Below are 19439 nucleotides of genomic sequence, written 5' to 3' on the forward strand. Positions count from 1 at the left end.
GCTTCATGCACCATGTTGTTCTCTCTTCATGCTCTCTGTCCATGCACCATGTTGCTCTTGCTCTATGTACCATGTTATTCTCTCTTCATGCACCATGTTATTCTCTCTTCATGCACCATGTTGCTCTCGTTCCATGCACCATGTTGTTCTCTCTTCATGCACCATGTTGCTCTCGCTCCATGCACTATGTTGTTCTCTCTTCATGCACCATGTTGTTCTCTCTTCATGCTCTCTGTCCATGCACCATGTTGCTTTTGCTCTATGCACCATGTTATACTCTCTTCATGCACCATTTTGTTCTCTCTTCATGCACCATGTTACTCTTGCTTCATGCACCATGTTATTCTCTCTTCATGCACCATGTTGCTATTGCTCTATGCACCATGTTATACTCTCTTCATGCACCATTTTGTTCTCTCTTCATGCACCATGTTGCTCTTGCTCCATGTTATTCTCTCTTCATTCACCATGTTGCTCTCGCTCCATGCACTATGTTGTTCTCTTTTCATGCACCATATTGCTCTCGCTCCATGCACCATGTTATTCTCTCTTCATGCACCATGTTGCTCTCACTCCATGCACCATGTTATTCTCTTTTCATGCAACATGTTGCTCTCGCTCCATGCACCATGTTATTCTCTCTTCATGCACCATGTTGTTCCCTCTTCATGCTCTCTGTCCAAGCACCATGTTGCTCTTGCTCTATGCACCATGTTATACTCTTCATGCACCATTTTGTTCTCTCTTCATGCATCATGTTATTCTCTCTTCATGCTCTCTGCCTATGCACCATGTTGTTCTCTCCTCATGCACAATGTTGCTCTCGCTCCATGCACCATGTTGCTCTCACTCCATGCACCATGTTATTCTCTCTTCATGCACCATGTTATTCTCTCTTCATGCACCATGTTATTCTCTCTTCATGCACCATGTTGCTCTTGCTTCATGCGCCATGTTATTCTCTCTTCATGCACCATGTTGCTCTCGCTCCATGCACCATGTTATTCTCTCTTCATGCACCATGTTATTCTCTCTTCATGCACCATGTTGCTCTCCTTCCATGCACCATGTTGTTCTCTCTTCATGCACCATATTGCTCTGTCTTCATGCACTATGTTGCTCTCGCTCCATGCACTATGTTGTTCTCTCTTCATGCACCATGTTATTCTATCTTCATGCACCATGTTGCTCTCGCTCCATGCACCATGTTATTCTCTCTTCGTGCACCATGTTGTTCTCTCTTCATGCTCTCTGTCCATGCACCATGTTGCTCTTGCTCTATGCACCATGTTATACTCTCTTCATGCACCATTTTGTTCTCTCTTCATGCACCATGTTACTCTTGCTTCATGCACCATGTTATTCTCTTTTCATGCACCATGTTGCTCTTGCTCCATGTTATTCTCTTTTCATGCACCATGTTGCTCTTGCTCCATGTTGTTCTCTCTTCATGCACCATGGTGCTATTGCTCCATGCACCATGATATTCTTTTTTCATGCACCATGTTGCTCTTGCTCCATGCACCATGTTATTCTCTCTTCATGCACCATGTTGCTCTCGCTCCATGTACTATGTTGTTCTCTCTTCATGCACCATGTTGTTCTCGCTCCATGCACCATGCTATTCTCTCTTCATGCCCCATGTTGCTCTCGCTCCATGCACCATGTTATTCTCTCTTCATGTACCATGTTGCTCTCGCTCCATGCACCATGTTATTCTCTCTTCATGCACCATGTTATTCTCTCTTCATGCACCATGTTGTTCTCTCTTCATGCTCTCTGTCCAAGCACCATGTTGCTCTTGCTCTATGCACCATGTTATACACTTCATGCACCATTTTGTTCTCTCTTCATGCATCATGTTACTCTTGCTTCATGCACCATGTTATTCTCTTTTCATGCTCTCTGCCCATGCACCATGTTGTTCTCTCCTCATGCACCATGTTGCTCTCGTTCCATGCACCATGTTGCTCTCACTCCATGCACCATGTTATTCTCTCTTCATGCACCATGTTATTCTCTCTTCATGCACCATGTTATTCTCTCTTCATGCACCATGTTGCTCTTGTTCCATGCACCATGTTATTCTCTCTTCATGCACCATGTTGCTCTTTCTTCATGCGCCATGTTATTCTCTCTTCATGCACCATGTTGCTCTCGCTCCATGCACCATGTTATTCTCTCTTCATGCACCATGTTGCTCTCGCTCCATGCACCATGTTATTCTCTCTTCATGCACCATGTTGTTCTCTTTTCATGCACCATATTGCTCTCTCTTCATGCACCATGTTGCTCTCGCTCCTTGCACTATGTTGTTCTCTCTTCATGCACCATGTTGCTCTCGCTCCATGCACCATGTTATTCTCTCTTCATGCACCATGTTGTTCTCTCTTCATGCTCTCTGTCCAAGCACCATGTTGCTCTTGCTCTATGCACCATGTTATACTCTCTTCATGCACCATTTTGTTCTCTCTTCATGCACCATGTTACTCTTGCTTCATGCACCATGTTATTCTCTCTTCATGCACCATGTTGCTATTGCTCTATGCACCATGTTATTCTCTTTTCATGCACCATGTTACTCTTGCTCCATGTTGTTCTCTCTTCATGCACCATGTTGCTATTGCTCCATGCACCATGATATTCTCTTTTCATGCACCATGTTGCTCTTGCTCCATGCACCATGTTATTCTCTCTTCATGCACCATGTTGCTCTCGCTCCATGCACCATGTTGCTCTCGCTCCATGCACCATGCTATTCTCTCTTCATGCCCCATGTTGCTCTCGCTCCATGCACCATGTTATTCTCTCTTCATGCACCATGTTGCTCTCGCTCCATGCACCATGTTATTCTCTCTTCATGCACCATGTTGTTCTCTCTTCATGCTCTCTGTCCAAGCACCATGTTGCTCTTGCTCTATGCACCATGTTATACTCTCTTCATGCACCATTTTGTTCTCTCTTCATGAATCATGTTACTCTTGCTTCATGCACCATGGTATTCTCTCTTCATGCTCTCTGCCCATGCACCATGTTGCTCTCGCTCCATGCACCATGTTGCTCTCGCTCCATGCACCATGTTGCTCTCGCTCCATGCACCATGTTGCTCTCGCTCCATGCACCATGCTATTCTCTCTTCATGCACCATGCTATTCTCTCTTCATGCACCATGTTGCTCTTGCTTTATGCACCATGTTGCTCTTGCTCCATGTTGTTCTCTCTTCATGCACTATGTTGCTATTGCTCCATGCACCATGATATTCTCTTTTCATGCACCATGTTGCTCTTGCTCCATGCACCATGTTATTCTCACTTCATGCACCATGTTGCTCTCGCTCCATGCACTATGTTGCTCTCGCTCCATGCACCATGTTATTCTCTCTTCATGCACCATGTTATTCTCTCTTCATGCACCATGTTGCTCTCGCTCCATGCACCATGTTATTCTCTCTTCATGCACCATGTTTCTCTCGCACCATGCACCATGTTATTCTCTCTTCATGCACCATGTTGCTCTCGCTCCATGCACCATGTTATTCTCTCTTCATGCACCATGTTGCTCTCGCTCCATGCACCATGTTATTCTCTCTTCATGCACCATGTTGCTCTCGCTCCATGCACCATGTTATTCTCTCTTCATGCACCATGTTGTTCTCTCTTCATGCTCTCTGTCCAAGCACCATGTTGCTCTTGCTCTATGCACCATGTTATACTCTCTTCATGCACCATTTTGTTCTCTCTTCATGCACCATGTTATTCTTTCTTCATGCTCTCTGCCCATGCACCATGTTGTTCTCTCTTCATGCACCATGTTGCTCTCACTCCATGCACCATGTTGCTCTCGCTCCATGCACCATGTTATTCTCTCTTCATGCACCATGTTATTCTCTCTACATGCACCATGTTGCTTTTGCTTCATGCACCATGTTGCTCTTGCTTCATGCACCATGTTATTCTCTCTTCATGCTCTCTGCCCATGCACCATGTTGTTCTCTCTTCATGCACCATGTTGCTCTCGCTCCATGCACCATGTTATTCTCTCTTCATGCACCATGTTGCTCTTGCTTCATGCACCATGTTGCTCTTGCTTCATGCACCATGTTATTCTCGCTTAATGCTCTCTGCCCATGCACCATGTTGTTCTCTCTTCATGCACCATGTTGCTCTCGCTCCATGCACCATGTTATTCTCTCTTAATGCACCATGTTATTCTCTCTTCATGCACCATGTTGCTCTCGTTCCATGCACCATGTTGTTCTCTCTTCATGCACCATGTTGCTCTCGTTCCATGCACCATGTTGCTCTTGCTTTATGCACCATGTTATACTCTCTTCATGCACCATTTTGTTCTCTCTTCATGCACCATGTTACTCTTGCTTCATGCACCATGTTATTCTCTCTTCATGCTCTCTGTCCATGCACCATGTTGCTCTTGCTCTATGCACCATATTATGCTCTCTTCATGCACCATGTTGTTCTCTCTTCATGCACCATGTTGCTCTTACTCCATGCACCATGTTATTCTTTTTTCATGCACCATGTTGCTCTTGCTCCATGTTGTTCTCTCTTCATGCACCATGTTGCTATTGCTCCATGCACCATGTTATTCGCTCTTCATGCACCATGTTATTCTCTCTTCATGCACCATGTTATTCTCTCTTCATGTACCATGTTGCTCTCGCTCCATGCACCATGTTGTTCTCTCTTCATACTTTCTATCCATGCATCGTGCTATTCTCTTTTCTTGCTCTCTCTCCATGCACCATGTTTTTTCTGCAGAGTTCTCCCCAGAAATGTATTTTAGCTGGGTGTGGTCAAGCCATGTGTTGAATATGGCTGGTGCCATATGCAAAATATTTTATGTGCCAAAGTTCAAGTGCCCTCCCTTTTATGGTGAATCTTTCCAGTGCCCTCCATATTTTGCTACAGCTTTCTAGTGCTCTTCATAGTAAATCCCAAGTTTTATGCGCCCTGTACTGCAACACAATCGCAGCAGCACCTCCATATCTTACTCAGATTTCTATTACCTCCTTATTATGGGGTATTCAGGTATATTTACAAAAGAATGGTTAACTACACGTGAACAACAGCACACATTCAGTTTACCAGGATTTACAAATTATGTAGCGACTTTAGAAAATTAGATAACTCTCTGTAAACAAACGTTGCTTACATTGCCTGTTACACAAGCAATGCAGTTTTGCGAGCAAGTAACGCAATTTACATACCTGCACATGTCAAGTTTATCTTTCTTCTGTAAATATACCCCCAAGCGTGTTGCAGCTCTGTTGGGGTCCCTGTAGTGCTGTAACATCTAAAGCCTCATACACACACTAGATGAGACTTGGTAACAACCTCCACTGACAAGAACCTAATGTTCGTAGAATGACCAGGGATCAGCCTGGCGGATCAAATAAGCAGAGCAGTGGTCAAGAGCATTGTTCTCCTCACTCACAGCTTCCTCCGTGTGATGATCTATCGGCCCTTGTCCCCCCCTGCATGGCAACAAAACATGCTAGGCTAGCAATGTGTAAAACATTGACCTTGCACTGTCGCTCAAGGGATCTAGTCCTCTCTCCATGCATCACTATGTTCTTTTTCCATCTATGCACCCCATTGCTCTCTCTCCTCAAACCACTTTTCTCTCTCTTTCCATCGCTTTGTTCTCTCTCCGAGGATCATGTTGCTCTCTCGCTCTCTATGCGTCTATCCATCTTGCTCTCTCTCTATGAAAATCACATACTAAACTACTTTGTGTAAGAGAAGGCGGAAAAGCCGCCGTGTGTACTGGCGGCAAGGCGGCTGATTCCGCGTCCAGCGCGGTGGTTTGTCCGCAGCAGCATGCGTCCAGCGCGGCGGTTTCTCCGCAGCAGCATGCGTCTGGTGTGGCTGGGTCTGTTAGTTCACATAGGCTGAGGAATACGCGCTCACGCGTTGAGAGGCAGAGCCTTTATGTCAAACAGAGAAGGATCATCTGACCAGGTAGGTCAGCTGATCTCAAGGCAGCTGACTATTGGTTGATCACATGGGGGTGGCGCTAGAGAGCGCTGCTCTATATATAGTCACTGCTGGTCACTTTCAGGTTGTCTGCCGTTGCGAACACTTATGTGGAAGCACTCAGACCTTAGTCAGATCCAACAGTGTGTTAGAACAAGGAGGACCTGGGAATTCACACTGAGCCAGATTACTCCAGATTACTTCTGTTGTTATTGTGTTATTATTCTGTTATATTTCAGACTAATTCCAGGGTGTCGAGACCACGGACCTCACACCCAGACTAGGGACTCTGTAATATCATTCTGTTATACCTCAGACTAGTTCCAGGGTGTCGAGACCAAGGACCTCACACCCAGACTAGGGACTCTGAATATCATTCGGTTATACCTCAGACTAGTTCCAGGTTGTCGAGACCACGGACCTCACACCCAGACTAGGGACTCTGAATATCATTCGGTTATACCTCAGACTAGTTCCAGGGTGTCGAGACCACGGACCTCACACCCAGACTAGGGACTCTGTAATATCATTGTTATACCTTAGACTAGTTCCAGGGTGTCGAGACCACGGACCTCACACCCAGACTAGGGACTCTGTATTATCATTCTGTTATACTCCAGACTAGTTCCAGGGTGTCGAGACCACGGACCTCACACCCAAGATTAGGGACTCTGTGTTACCATTCTGTTATACTCCAGACTAGTTCCAGGGTGTAGAGACCACGGACCTCACACCCAAGACTAGGCATTTGTTGATATCTGTTATGACCTGTTGCAGTTCTGACTTTCCCTCTGCTTTCTGATTCGGTACCTCGCATATCTGATTACCTGTTGCCGAACCCTGCTAGCTTAGGATACCGAATCAGTCTTCTGTCTTTGTACCTTATCTGTCTGTGTGTTGCTGACCTGGCTTGCCCGACCTTGAGAGCTATCTCCCTCTTTAAGAGATAGTCTCCAGACCTGGTAGTGACTACCACCTTCAGGTGTCACTCACTCACAAGTTCCGCCTACCTTACCCTGGAACTCCACCCCTTTGGAGTTCTCAGGCTACTGGAAGGTCTCTGTTCCTCCCAAAAGGCAGTATCGCCCGTACTGCCAAAGACCACCTGCTCCTCGGGTGGTCTTACTCAAAGTTATTACTGTTGCATCAAACACACTATAAAGGTGTCCAGAGGTTAGTTATACTTGGATTGTCGGTGATTCTGCAGATCATCAATAATCAAGTATAATCTGTATTCTTGGTGATACTGCAGATCACCAATAATCAGATTCTCTCTGTGTGCTGACACCGATCGTTACAGAACGGCAGACCAAAACCAAATGGACGCACTTAACAGCCGTCTTGATGCACTCACCACTGTGGTGGAAAACTACACCCGAGTGCTGGACAGTCATCAGACCCAGATCAATGCCTTGTCTGGGTCTGTACAAGTCTTTCAGACGGCTGTAAATACAGTGCGATCTCCTCCTAGTACAGACCTACGTATGCCTGTACCTGAAAGGTTTTCTGGTCACAGATCTGACTTTCAGAATTTTAGGAACCGAGTGTTATCATACTTTGAGTTGAGACCTAGTTCATCAGGAACCTGGCACAGAGAATTACGTTCATTAAGACCCTTCTGTCAGGGGATTCCCAGACCTGGGCATAGGGTCTTCAGCCAGGGAATAAGGCCCTGACTTCAGTTGAGGAATTTTTTAAAGCTATGGCTATAATTTATGATGATCCGGACATCGCCTCTACCACTGAGCGGAAGCTCAAGACTTTGCGGCAGGGCAAGGATTCGGTTGAAAATTACGCAGCTGAGTTCAGAAAATGGGCAGTTTCGGCAAGATGGGGGTCATTTGCACTTCTGGACTGTTTCTTGTCAGGGTTATCAGACGCAGTGTCTGATCTAATGCTGGGTCATCCCGAGCCGAAGTCTATTGATGAGGCCATTGCATTAGCAGTCAGAGTTGATCGTCGTCTGCGATACCAGAGACAGACTCGGGGTAGGAACATTGTGAGATATGTTTCCTACACCTCTCCTCCACCCGTTTCACCTCCACCAGAGCCAATGCAGATTGGTCGCTCTAAGTTGTCCCGGGTGGAGCAGAATCGCAGAAAAGCGGAACAGCCTTGTTTATTCTGTACAGAGGAGGGTCACAAAGTGCAGAATTCTCCCAAGAAGTCAGGAAACGCTGCCGCCTAGGTGTAGTCGGAGGTAATACCCTAGGCGCGCAGTCTTTACCTCTAAACGATAAACGTTTGCGCCTCCCTTGTACTGTATCTTGGGGAGATCAAACAGTGACCACTGAGGCCTTCTTAGATTCGGGCTCAGCAGCCAATTTTATGGATTACGAATTTTCTAAGAAATTAGGGATTCCTATTTCTCCTTTGAATCAACAGATTCTGGTCACTGCAGTGGATGACTCTCCTCTGCAGAGTGACCATCCTCTGTCTCAGACCCCAGAATTAAAGGTTACGGTGGGGGTGTTACACAAAGAGAGCCTCCAGTTTCTGGTTTTACGAATGGCAACTTCCACCATCATTCTTGGCATGCCATGGTTACAACTTCACTCTCCTCAGATCAATTGGGCTTCAGGTCAGCTAACGAGCTGGTCTACCCATTGTCATCATCATTGTTTAGCGAAGATAACCTTGGGTAACACCAAAATTCAAGTGGAGGGATTGCCAAGTCACTATTCCGAATTCGCGGACGTGTTTAGTCCCAAATCTGCAGATAAACTCCCTCCCCACCGTCCTTTTGATTGTCCCATCGATCTCAGGTCTGGTTGTATGCCCCCTAGAGGTCATCTCTATAATCTGTCTGGACCAGAGAAATTGTCCATGCAAGAACACATCCGAGAAAATTTAGCTAAGGGGTTTATTCGTCCCTCCCGGTCACCAGCAGGGGCAGGATTCTTTTTTGTGAAAAAGAAGGATGGAGGCCTCCGTCCATGCATTGATTATCGGGGTTTAAATAAGATTACAGTAAAAAATCGTTATCCTTTGCCCTTATATGACGATTTTTTTACCCAAGTTACCAATGCTAAGATTTTCTCGAAATTGGATTTGAGGGGTGCATACAACCTTGTGCGTATCAGAGACAATGATGAGTGGAAGACGGACTTTGATACACTCGACGGGCATTACGAGTATCTGGTGATGCCCTTCGGGTTGTGCAATGCTTCGGCTGTCTTCCGAGAACTGATTAACGAGGTGTTAAGAAAGGTGTTGGGCAAATACGTCTTGGTATACTTAGACGATATACTGATTTTTTCTTCCAACATCTCAGAACACAGGAAACATGTTAAGTTTGTGCTACGGAAGTTGAGACAGAATATGCTGTATGCTAAATTGGAAAAATGCATTTTCGAAGTGACCTCTGTCGCCTTTCTTGGGTACATAATCTCAAACTCTGGCCTCACCATGGACCCTGGAAAGGTTTCTGCTGTCTTGGAGTGGCCTCAGCCCGTGGGACTGAAGGCACCCCAGAGATTCCTGGGGTTCGCCAACTACTACAGGAGGTTCATAAATGGGTACTCTACGGTGATCTCGCCTCTCACCAGTCTCACCAAGAAAGGGGCAGACACTCATCACTGGTCCCCAGAGGCCCATGATGCTTTCTCCACTCTGAAGAAACTGTTCTGTTCTGCACCCATATTGAGACATGTTGACATCACCTTTCCCTTTAGCGTGGAGGTTGATGCCTCGGAGGTAGGGGCTGTGCTGTCTCAGTGTTCTGGCTTGCAGGGGAAACTACACCCCTGTGCCTATTTTTCTCGTTGATTTTCACCCGCAGAGAAAAACTAAGATATAGGCAACCGGGAACTTCTAGCCATCAAGTTGGCCTTTAAAGAATGGCGTCATTGGCTAGAAGGGGCAGAACACACTATTACAGTTTACACTGACCACAAAAATTTGGAGTACATTGAGGGCGCTAAGAGACTTAGCCCCCGACAGGCCCGGTGGTCGTTATTCTTCTCGAGATTCAGATTTATAATCACGTATACCCCTGGTAGTAAGAACATCAAGGCTGATGCCTTGTCCAGGTGTTTTGAGCCCGAGACAGCACAGCCCTCAGCCCCCGAGACCATTATTCCACAAAAAATGGTCCTGGCAGCCACTGAGACCTAGAAAGACTGGACTGTCACTTTGGCTCCATTTCAACATGATGTTCCGAAGGGAAGCCTGAGGGGGTCTTGTTTGTACCATTGCCTTTTCACTTACAGCTGTTGCAGCTGTTTCATTCCCACAAGAATGCTGGACATCCTGGGGCCACCAGAACTCAGAATCTACTTACTAGATGTGCTTGGTGGCCGTCATTGGCAACAGACTGTGAGGAGTTTGTGAGAGAGTGTGCAGTGTGTGCTAGAAGCAAACCCTCCCGTCAGGCACCTGTTGGAACACTGCAGCCTTTTCCAGTTCCAAGTGAACCCTGGACCCATTTGTCCATGGATTTCGTGGGCGAACTTCCCAGATCTGAGGGCATGACGGTTATTTGGGTGGTAGTCGATCGATTCAGTAAGATGGCTCATTTTGTCCCTCTGAAAGTACTCCCCTCGGCCCCAGGAATTGGCTGATCTCTTCATCCAGCACAATTTCCGGCTGCATGGCATTCCGGAAAATATAGTGTCAGATCGGGGGGTCCAATTTGTATCTAAATTTTGGAGGGCATTTTGCCATCAGCTTGATATGGATCTTTCATTTTCATCAGGCTACCACCCACAGACCAATGGCCAGACTGAGAGAGTCAATCAATCCCTGGAGCAGTTTCTGAGATGTTATGTTGCAGATGCCCAAACTGACTGGGTTAAATTTTTGCCGTTTGCAGAATTTGCACACAACAATCTGAAAAGCTCCTCATCAGGATTTTCCCTATTTCAGGTGGTGACAGGAAGGTCACCTAAGTTTGCTCCATTGCCAGTGGCTTCCACTCCGTTTCCAGCCCTGGAGAATTGGCAGAAATCTTTGAAGCAAATTTGGGGAGTAGTCAAAAGAAATTTGGGGAGGGCTTTTCAGAACCAAAAAAAAACAGGCTGACAAACGTTCCATAGAATGGAAATTCTCTCCAGGGGACTTGGTCTGGGTGTCTACACGACATTTGGCGTTAAAGCAATTGTCACCCAAACTGGGCCCTAGATTTGTGGGTCATTTTCCAGTGACCAGAAAGATCAATAAGGTCACTTATGCCATTGATCTCCCTACCAGCATGCGTGGTGTGAGATCATTCCACGTGTCTTTACTCAAGCCTGCAGTCCACGTGAATTCCGCATACCCCCCCCCCCCTCCCCCGTGTTGATTGATGACCAACCTGAGTATGAGATTGAAAAGATTCTGGACTCACGGCTTGTGCAGAACTCTGTGCAGTATCTGGTTCACTGGAAGGGATATGGCATAGAGGAGAGAACTTGGGTGCCAGAATGTCGCATGCACGCAGAGGATTTGAAGAAGGAGTTCCATGACCTGCACCCTGGAAAGCCTGGTGGCAAGTGTCCGGAGTCCACTCCTCAGGGGGGGGGGTACTGTAAGAGAACGCGGAAAAGCCGCCGCGTGTACTGGCGGCAAGGCGGCTGATTCCGAGTCCAGCGCGGCGGTTTGTCCGCAGCAGCATGCGTCCAGCGCGGCGGTTTCTCCGCAGCAGCATGCGTTTCGTGTGGCTGGGTCTGTTAGTTCACATAGGCTGAGGAATACGCGCGCGCACGCTGAGAGGCAGAGCCTTTATGTCAAACGGAGAAGGATCATCTGACCAGGTAGGTCAGCTGATCTCAAGGCAGCTGACTATTGGTTGATCACATAGGGGTGGCGCTAGAGAGCGCTGCTCTATATATAGTCACTGCTGGTCACTTTCAGGTTGTCTGCCGTTGCGAACACTTATGTGGAAGCACTCAGACCTTAGTCAGATCCAACAGTGTGTTAGAACCAGGAGGACCTGGGAATTCACACTGAGCCAAATTACTTCTGTTGTTATTGTGTTGTTATTCTGTTATATTTCAGACTAGTTCCAGGGTGTCGAGACCTCACACCCAGACTAGGGACACTGAATATCATTCGGTTATACCTCAGACTAGTTCCAGGGTGTTGAGACCACGGACCTCACACCCAGACTAGGGACTCTGAATATCATTCGGTTATACCTTAGACTAGTTCCAGGGTGTCGAGACCACGGACCTCACACCCAGACTAGGGACTCTGTAATAATATTATGTTATACCTTAGACTAGTTCCAGGGTGTCGAGACCACAGACCTCACACCCAGACTAGGGACTCTGTATTATCATTCTGTTATACTCCAGACTAGTTCCAGGGTGTCGAGACCACGGACCTCACACCCAAGATTAGGGACTCTGTGTTACCATTCTGTTATACTCCAGACTTACCTTACCCTGGAACTCCACTCCTTTGGAGTTCTCAGGCTACTGGAAGGTCTCTGTTCCTCCCAAAAGGCAGTATCGCCCGTACTGCCAAAGACCACCTGCTCCTCGCGTGGTCTTACTCAAAGTTATTACTGTTGCATCAAACACTCACACTATAAAGGTGTCCAGAGTTTAGTTATACTTGGATTGTCTGTGATTCTGCAGGTCATCAATAATCAGGTATAATCTGTATTCTTGGTGATACTGCAGATCACCAATAGTCAGATTCTCTCTGTGTGCTGACACCGATCGTTACACTTTGCAACTAGGGAGTATAGTGCTTTTTATAAAGTCGCCCCTGCTTCCCCTGACCAAAAAGAAGAAAAAATAGAGAGTTGGAGAGCATTGTCTAACAGGCCAGCTCCATGCACTGCAGATGCCTGAGGCCGGTTTCACACTGGAAACTGGCGGTAGCGGTGCAATCGGATGATTGCATCACACCGCAACAATAAAAATATGATATAAGCCTACAGGGATTTCCACGTTTATATGCAGTAATCCCCCTTCCGGCTAAAAGCCAAACAGGAAGTGAGGCTCTCTAGCGCTCACTTCCTGTGGTGTAAATACAAAGTGTACATAAGCTTCCGTGCATTTCCACCGCAAAAAAGCATAAAAAAAAAACCTGCGTCGCCATAGACTTACATGACTTATGGTCTGCCGCACGTGTTGCCTAACAATGCACGGATGCTATTGCGCCAGTTGTGCCACTTCCAACGCATCACATTGCATCCTGTGTGAAAGGCCCCATAGACTTTTATTGCCCTAGCATCATCCTGCAGTGAAAAAAGGGTAATAAGCCGCAATGAAAACGTCCCAGTGTCAAAGGAAACATAAACAAGTGGTGCGGAAAAGTTAGGGAAAAATTTTGGAGGTGTTGAAGTGTTGCTCAGTCTGGAGTCCAGGAAAAAAAAATCCCCAAAGACGTAAAATAAACAAGTGATGTATGCAGTGTGTGGCTGAATGTAACCATGACGCTTTATTGGTAAAGTGTGGCACTGGGCAACATTGCAGTGATGGTGCCAGTGGAAATTACTTCTTTTTTTTTACTCCACTTGTGTGAGATCTGACAATTTGCAAACTCGTCCTGAGGCTGGGGGAAGGTCAAAGGTAGCTCCAGGCTTCAAACAACATCCACTGGGAAATAGTGTCTACTGTGGCTGTTCCACTCTCCTCTTCCATGGCCCTAATGGCACAGTGTGAATACACACACACACCTTATCCACATACCCCTCAGTGAAAGTCCCAGGCAGGTCCATACAGGCAGACACTGGAGTCACAGACTCACACAGAGGGACATATAGCATGAATCTCTCCCTGCCCTGGCCTCTGGTGAAGTTCTGTGCTGACCAAGGCTGTGTATGTGGCTCTTTCTTGGTTCTGGGTATAAGGGAGGGGGCAGACAACACAGCAGCACCAGGGCCAGCACTAAGCAATCTCTCACTCACTGCTGTTGGGCTGGTTGTGTCCTCTTGGCTTTCTCTCGTGCCCTGCTCCTCCGTGCCTGGAATCTCCTGACTTTTGGCTGCATGTCTGGCTGCCTAGCAGGCTTTAATCCTTTGCTGGCACACAGCTGCTGTATGGACAGGTCATAGTGGGCAAGGCATCCCAGCCCCCAGCCAAGGAATGGAGGATTGGGATCACTCTGCTGCTCATACGCTCCAAGCTGACCTGAGGTGAAGGGAGGTGGCAGGAGGGAGAGAGACACTGTGCACCCTGTGTGTGTATTCCGTATCTGTGCATGTGCAGGAGAGCGTTTTATTTCAGACAGTCTTATTTATGGACCATCTGGATAGGTTTAATCACTTGACATAGTTTCCAACTGTCCCTTTTTTGAAGCGACAGTCCCGATTTGGGAACCAAATCCTTCAGTCCGTCTTTTATCTTCATCTGTCCCTCTTTTATGACTGATGTATAGATCTACATAAATGTATGTAATTTTCTACTAAGAAACGTGTTTAATTGACGCTAAACTTTATACCCATTCTTTAAAAAAAATGATGTATTTCCTGTTTTTAAATCTTAATATGAAGGTCTTTTGCTTATGTATTCTTAGTGGTATGCTTGACTAGGGCAGTGTTGCCAACCTTCCGTGAAAATACGGACAGTCTGCCTTTTTAACCCCAAAAAGGCAGTGTCCAGTCCTGCCCGCACTTGGGAAAAGGCGTCTGTCCACGGAGGGGTGGCAGGCAGGACGTGAACTGACTGCGGTGTTTAATAGACGCCGCGTCAGTTCACCGGCAGCAGAGCAGGGCTACGGGAAGATGCATACTGAAGCCCTGCACTGGAGACTGTGGGCTTGATTCACAAGAGTGCTAACTGATGGCACGGGCGTTTTTGCGTGAATTGTCGCGTTGCAAATTTTCACGCGCAAACGATATCGATTTTGCGCGAAAATTCGTGTTTGCGCGAGAAAACTCGCGATTGCGCAAAAACTGATGTACTATCAGTTAGCACACTTTTGTGAATCAAGCCCTATATGTGCCTCTAGTACAGGGCTTCGGGCGCCATCTTCCCATAGCCCTGCTCCGCCTGTGAGTGTAAGCGCGGGAATTTTGCAGCTGATGGCTGCGAAGACTCAGATCGGGGGAGCTGCGCTGGAGGGAGGCCGGGACTCGGTAGAGGAGTTGTCTGCAGGTGAGTAAATGTTTTTTTTGTTTTACTGGTGCTGCCCACACATGTATTTACTGGGGAAATGAGCTGCCCATGCCCACACATGTATTTACTGGTGAGATGTGCTGTGCATGCCCACGTGTATTTTCTGGTGAAATGTGCTGCCTACATAGTGTATTTACTGGTGAAATGTGCTGCCCATATAGTGTATTTACTGGTGTTATGTGCCCACATCTATGTTTCCCTCCTCCGAAATTCACAAGACGTTTCCTAAAAAACCCGCTACTGACTCTGCCCCCTGTCCGTCCAAACCTTGGGGTGTCCACATTTTTTGACCATTTTGTCCAGGAAAAATAAGAAATTGCATTGGCAACCCTGGACTAGGGGTGTGGCAGTGACATGATTAAAGGTGTAGCAGTGGCTTTTTTAAGGCCCCCTTTACACTAGCAGGGTAAACCTATTTTGCCGCAAAAGCAATGAAAGTCTATGGAGACTTTCACACTTATTGTGGTCCATTGCGGTGTGCCGCAAGTATCTGTTCCTACGCAAGGGCAACATCGTGTTACCGCAAGCCCTTAACATCTATGGGCAATGTAAGTAGTGTAAACAATGGAGTACTGTGTGTGTCGTGGTGCACAAGCATGGACTGACGGGATTCCTGCCAATAGCAGGGAGTATGTCACTGAGCAGGGGGTGGCGCTATGCATATGACCCTGTCAGAACACTCTGCCGCAGAGTCATGTTTGTTATATTTTATGTTGCGGTACGATTCAGCAGGAGCATCCCATCCCAACGCAACAAATTAGGTGTAAAACTGGCCTAAAGGTGTCCTTTCTTATTTCAAAAAGTTGAGAGATATGACATTGGGCTGTTTCAGTGCCCATTTCCACTAATGTGGAAATCGGGACGTATCTGCAGAGTTTCCCCGCAGGCAAATCGCGCGGGAAAACTCTGCCATAGGGAATAATTCAGCAGCTCTCTGAATCGCTTGCCATAGCGATTCAGGCGACATTGCAGTCAGTTTTCACGCAAGTGGCAGGGAATCCCATAGCCGTGCATGGCATGGCTTCTGGGATTCAGCTGCATACTCGCACAACAGGAAGTGCCGCCGTGCATCTCATAGGACACCCTGCGGCTAGTGGAAACGTAGCCTGACACCAGACTGAATTGTTCAGAGTGATGTGCAGTGTTAGTTTTCTGCCACACATAGCGTTTTGCATTTTGGCCAAAAAGTTCCATTTTGGTCTCATCTGACCAGAGCACCTTCTTCCACATGTTTGCTGTGTCCCCCACATGGCTTGTGGCAAACTGCAAACGGGACCTCTTATGCTTTCTGTTAACAATGCCTTTCTTCTTGCCACTCTTCCATAAAGGCCAACTTTGTGCAGTGCATGACTAATAGTTTTCCTATTGATAGATTCCCCCACATGAGCTGTAGATCTCTGCAGCTTGGCCAGAGTCACCATGGACCTCTTGACTGCATTTCTAATCAGCGATCTCCTTAGTTTAGGTGGATGGCCTTGTCTTGGTAGGTTTACAGTTGTGCCATACTCCTTCCATTTCTGAATGCTCGCTTGAACAGTGCTCCGTAGGATGTTCAAGGCTTTGGAAATCTTTTTGTAGCCTAAGCCTGCGTTAAATTTCTCAATAACTTTATCCCTGACCTGTCTGGTGTGCTCTTTGGACTTCATGGTGTTGCTGCTCCCAATATTCTCTTAGACAACCTCTGAGGCTGTCACAGAGCAGCTGTATTTGTACTGACATTAGATTACACACAGGTGCACTCTATTTAGTCATTAGCACTTATCAGGCAATGTCTATGGGCAACTGACTGCACTCAGATCAAAGAGGGCTGAATAATTACGCACACCTCACTTTGCAGTTATTTATTTTAAAAAAAATGTTTGGAATCATGTATGATTTCCGTTCCACTTCTCACGTGTACAGCACTTTGTATTGGTCTTTCACGTGGAATTCTGATAAAATTGATTCATGTTTGTGGCAGTAATGTGATAAAATGTGGAAAACTTTAAGGGGGCCGAATACTTTTGCAAGCCACTGCATGTATATATATATATGTATATATATATATATATATATATATATATATATATATATATATATATACAAAATGTTGAGAGATTCGGTATATTAATTTGTGTTAGAAAAGAAAAAAAAAACATACAAAAGGAATAAGAGAACATATAAACACAGGGAGAGAAAATAATATGGTAACTGAGGAGTAAAGTAATTATACCAAATACACTTTAATAGATATTCTTATAGTGCGATGGTATACACTAATTATTTCTACTGTATATTATCAACTCCAATGGGTAGGTAATTCAAAGTTTGATTTTTGGTGGGTATAGCCTACTCGTAGATTTTGTTCCAGTCTTAAGTTATGTTGAACAAGGGCTTTTAGATGGTCAATAGAGATCTCTTCTTTAGACTTCCATGAAGACAGGATAAGATGTCTTGTGGCTAATAAGATATGGCATATGACTGGTTGTTTAGACAACTCAAACCCATTGAGACCTATGGATAAATGGGCTAGTTGTGGGGTTAGTATGATAGGTATGTGCAGTATGGACCTAATAAGATGTTCAGTTTTGTTCCAAAAGGTTTTGATCCTATAACAGTCCCAAACCATGTGTTATAAAGTACCTATTTCTAATTGACAATTAGTGGTTATGCTTGTTTGGAGAAAGATGCTAATCTCCTAGGTGACATATACCATTTGGATTGGAGCTTTTGAAATTGTTCCCAGCGGGTATTGCACTTTGAGTATCGTCTTGTGAGATTATTAGCTGTTAGAATTTCAGATACTGTAATATTCGTATTTAGGTCATAGGCCCAGCTGTTTACATATTTTTGGAGGGGGTTGGTTTTGTGGGATAGTAGATTTTCATACCAAAGGGAGATGTTACCAGTAGTGGGAGATCTTGTAGCTAGAGCATTTCCCAGACCACTTACTGCAACAATGGAACCCTATGACAGTGGTTCCAATGCAGTGTTGCGATCGCGAAAGCACTGCATGCAGCATCTTGGAAACCATTGCTTTCAATGACTGCAAGTCCAAATCACGATCGCTCTGGAAAATGCGCTAAAAATCTCAGTACTTTTGTGATTCTCTGAGAATCACGCTGAAAATTGTGGTACTTTGTGATTTATAAATTGTGAGAGATTTCTGAATCAGAAACGCGGCCACTAATGCACCTGTTTCAGACCAAAAAGCACTAGCGATTAGGGATTTTGGAACAATTTAGTAGTGATTTTTGGCAAGTAATTTCCACACTAGTTTTACTTTTCTATACTCATTGGAAGTGGCTGGATAATGTAATGGTTAAGGGCTCTGCTTCTGACAAAGGTGACCAGGGTTTGAATCTCAGCTCTTCCTGTTCAGTAAGCCAGCCATCAGTTGGAGACCTTGGGCAAGATTCCCTAACACTGCTCCAACTGATAGAGTGTCCCCAGCTGTGAGTCCACCAAAAAAAAAGTGTGATATAAATGGTCTGTGTCTTGTTGAATTCCAGTTGCTGCAAAAAGGACACATGCAGTGCTGTTGCGATTCCATCTGGTGTGAAATAGCCCATAGGATTTCATTGTCCAAGCGCTTGGAAAGCGCTGGCAATCAGAATAGCTCAAGTGCTTTTGGTGTGAAGGCTACTTCACGCTGGCGAGCTTTTCAGGAGCGTTTCTGTGCTTTGCCAATCGCAGGTGACCAGAAAAGCACTGCAACAGTTTGTCCTATGGGACCATCACTGCAGCGTTTGCAATTTGTATATATTGTAAATGTGCTGCATGCAACATTTCAGGGACGATCGTGGTGCGATTCTCGCTCCCCCCTAATGAAAATTGCAAAATGAAATTGCTAAAAATTTGCAACACAAAATTGCAATGCAATTGTATTTTGCAATCCGAGAGTGAATCAGCCTCTGAGGCATCTTTTATACTTCAAAACGCAATTCCATTTTCTGATTCTCATTCGATGCTAGCAACACAAGAAAAAAAAACGCAGAAAAAAAAACCGCAGCATGCAGGACTTTTTTAAATTGCATCAAAAATCTGAATTGCATGTAAAATCACATCAAAATGGGAATCACATGTATTTTTGAAGTGATTACGGCTCTTTCACACTACATGCGATTCTGATTTTGGTGCGATTTTACATGAATTTTTTTTTTTTATACGATCAAAAAAAGTCCCGCATGCTGTGTTTTTTCTGCATTTTTCTTCTTGTGTTGTTAGCAGTCCAGTGAAAGTCGCAAATTGGAATTGCGATTTGCAGCGATTGCTCCAAAAACTCTTTTGGTGTATTAAGGCTCCCTTTCCATAGGCATTTGCGCTTGCGAGAGCGTCTTTTCTATCTGGACGCGATTGCGACGTGAACCTGGTAACAATAATCGCGCAACACTACAATTGCAATTAGCAAAA

Source organism: Hyperolius riggenbachi, chromosome 7, assembly GCF_040937935.1.
Source record: "Hyperolius riggenbachi isolate aHypRig1 chromosome 7, aHypRig1.pri, whole genome shotgun sequence".
NCBI lineage: Eukaryota > Metazoa > Chordata > Amphibia > Anura > Hyperoliidae > Hyperolius > Hyperolius riggenbachi.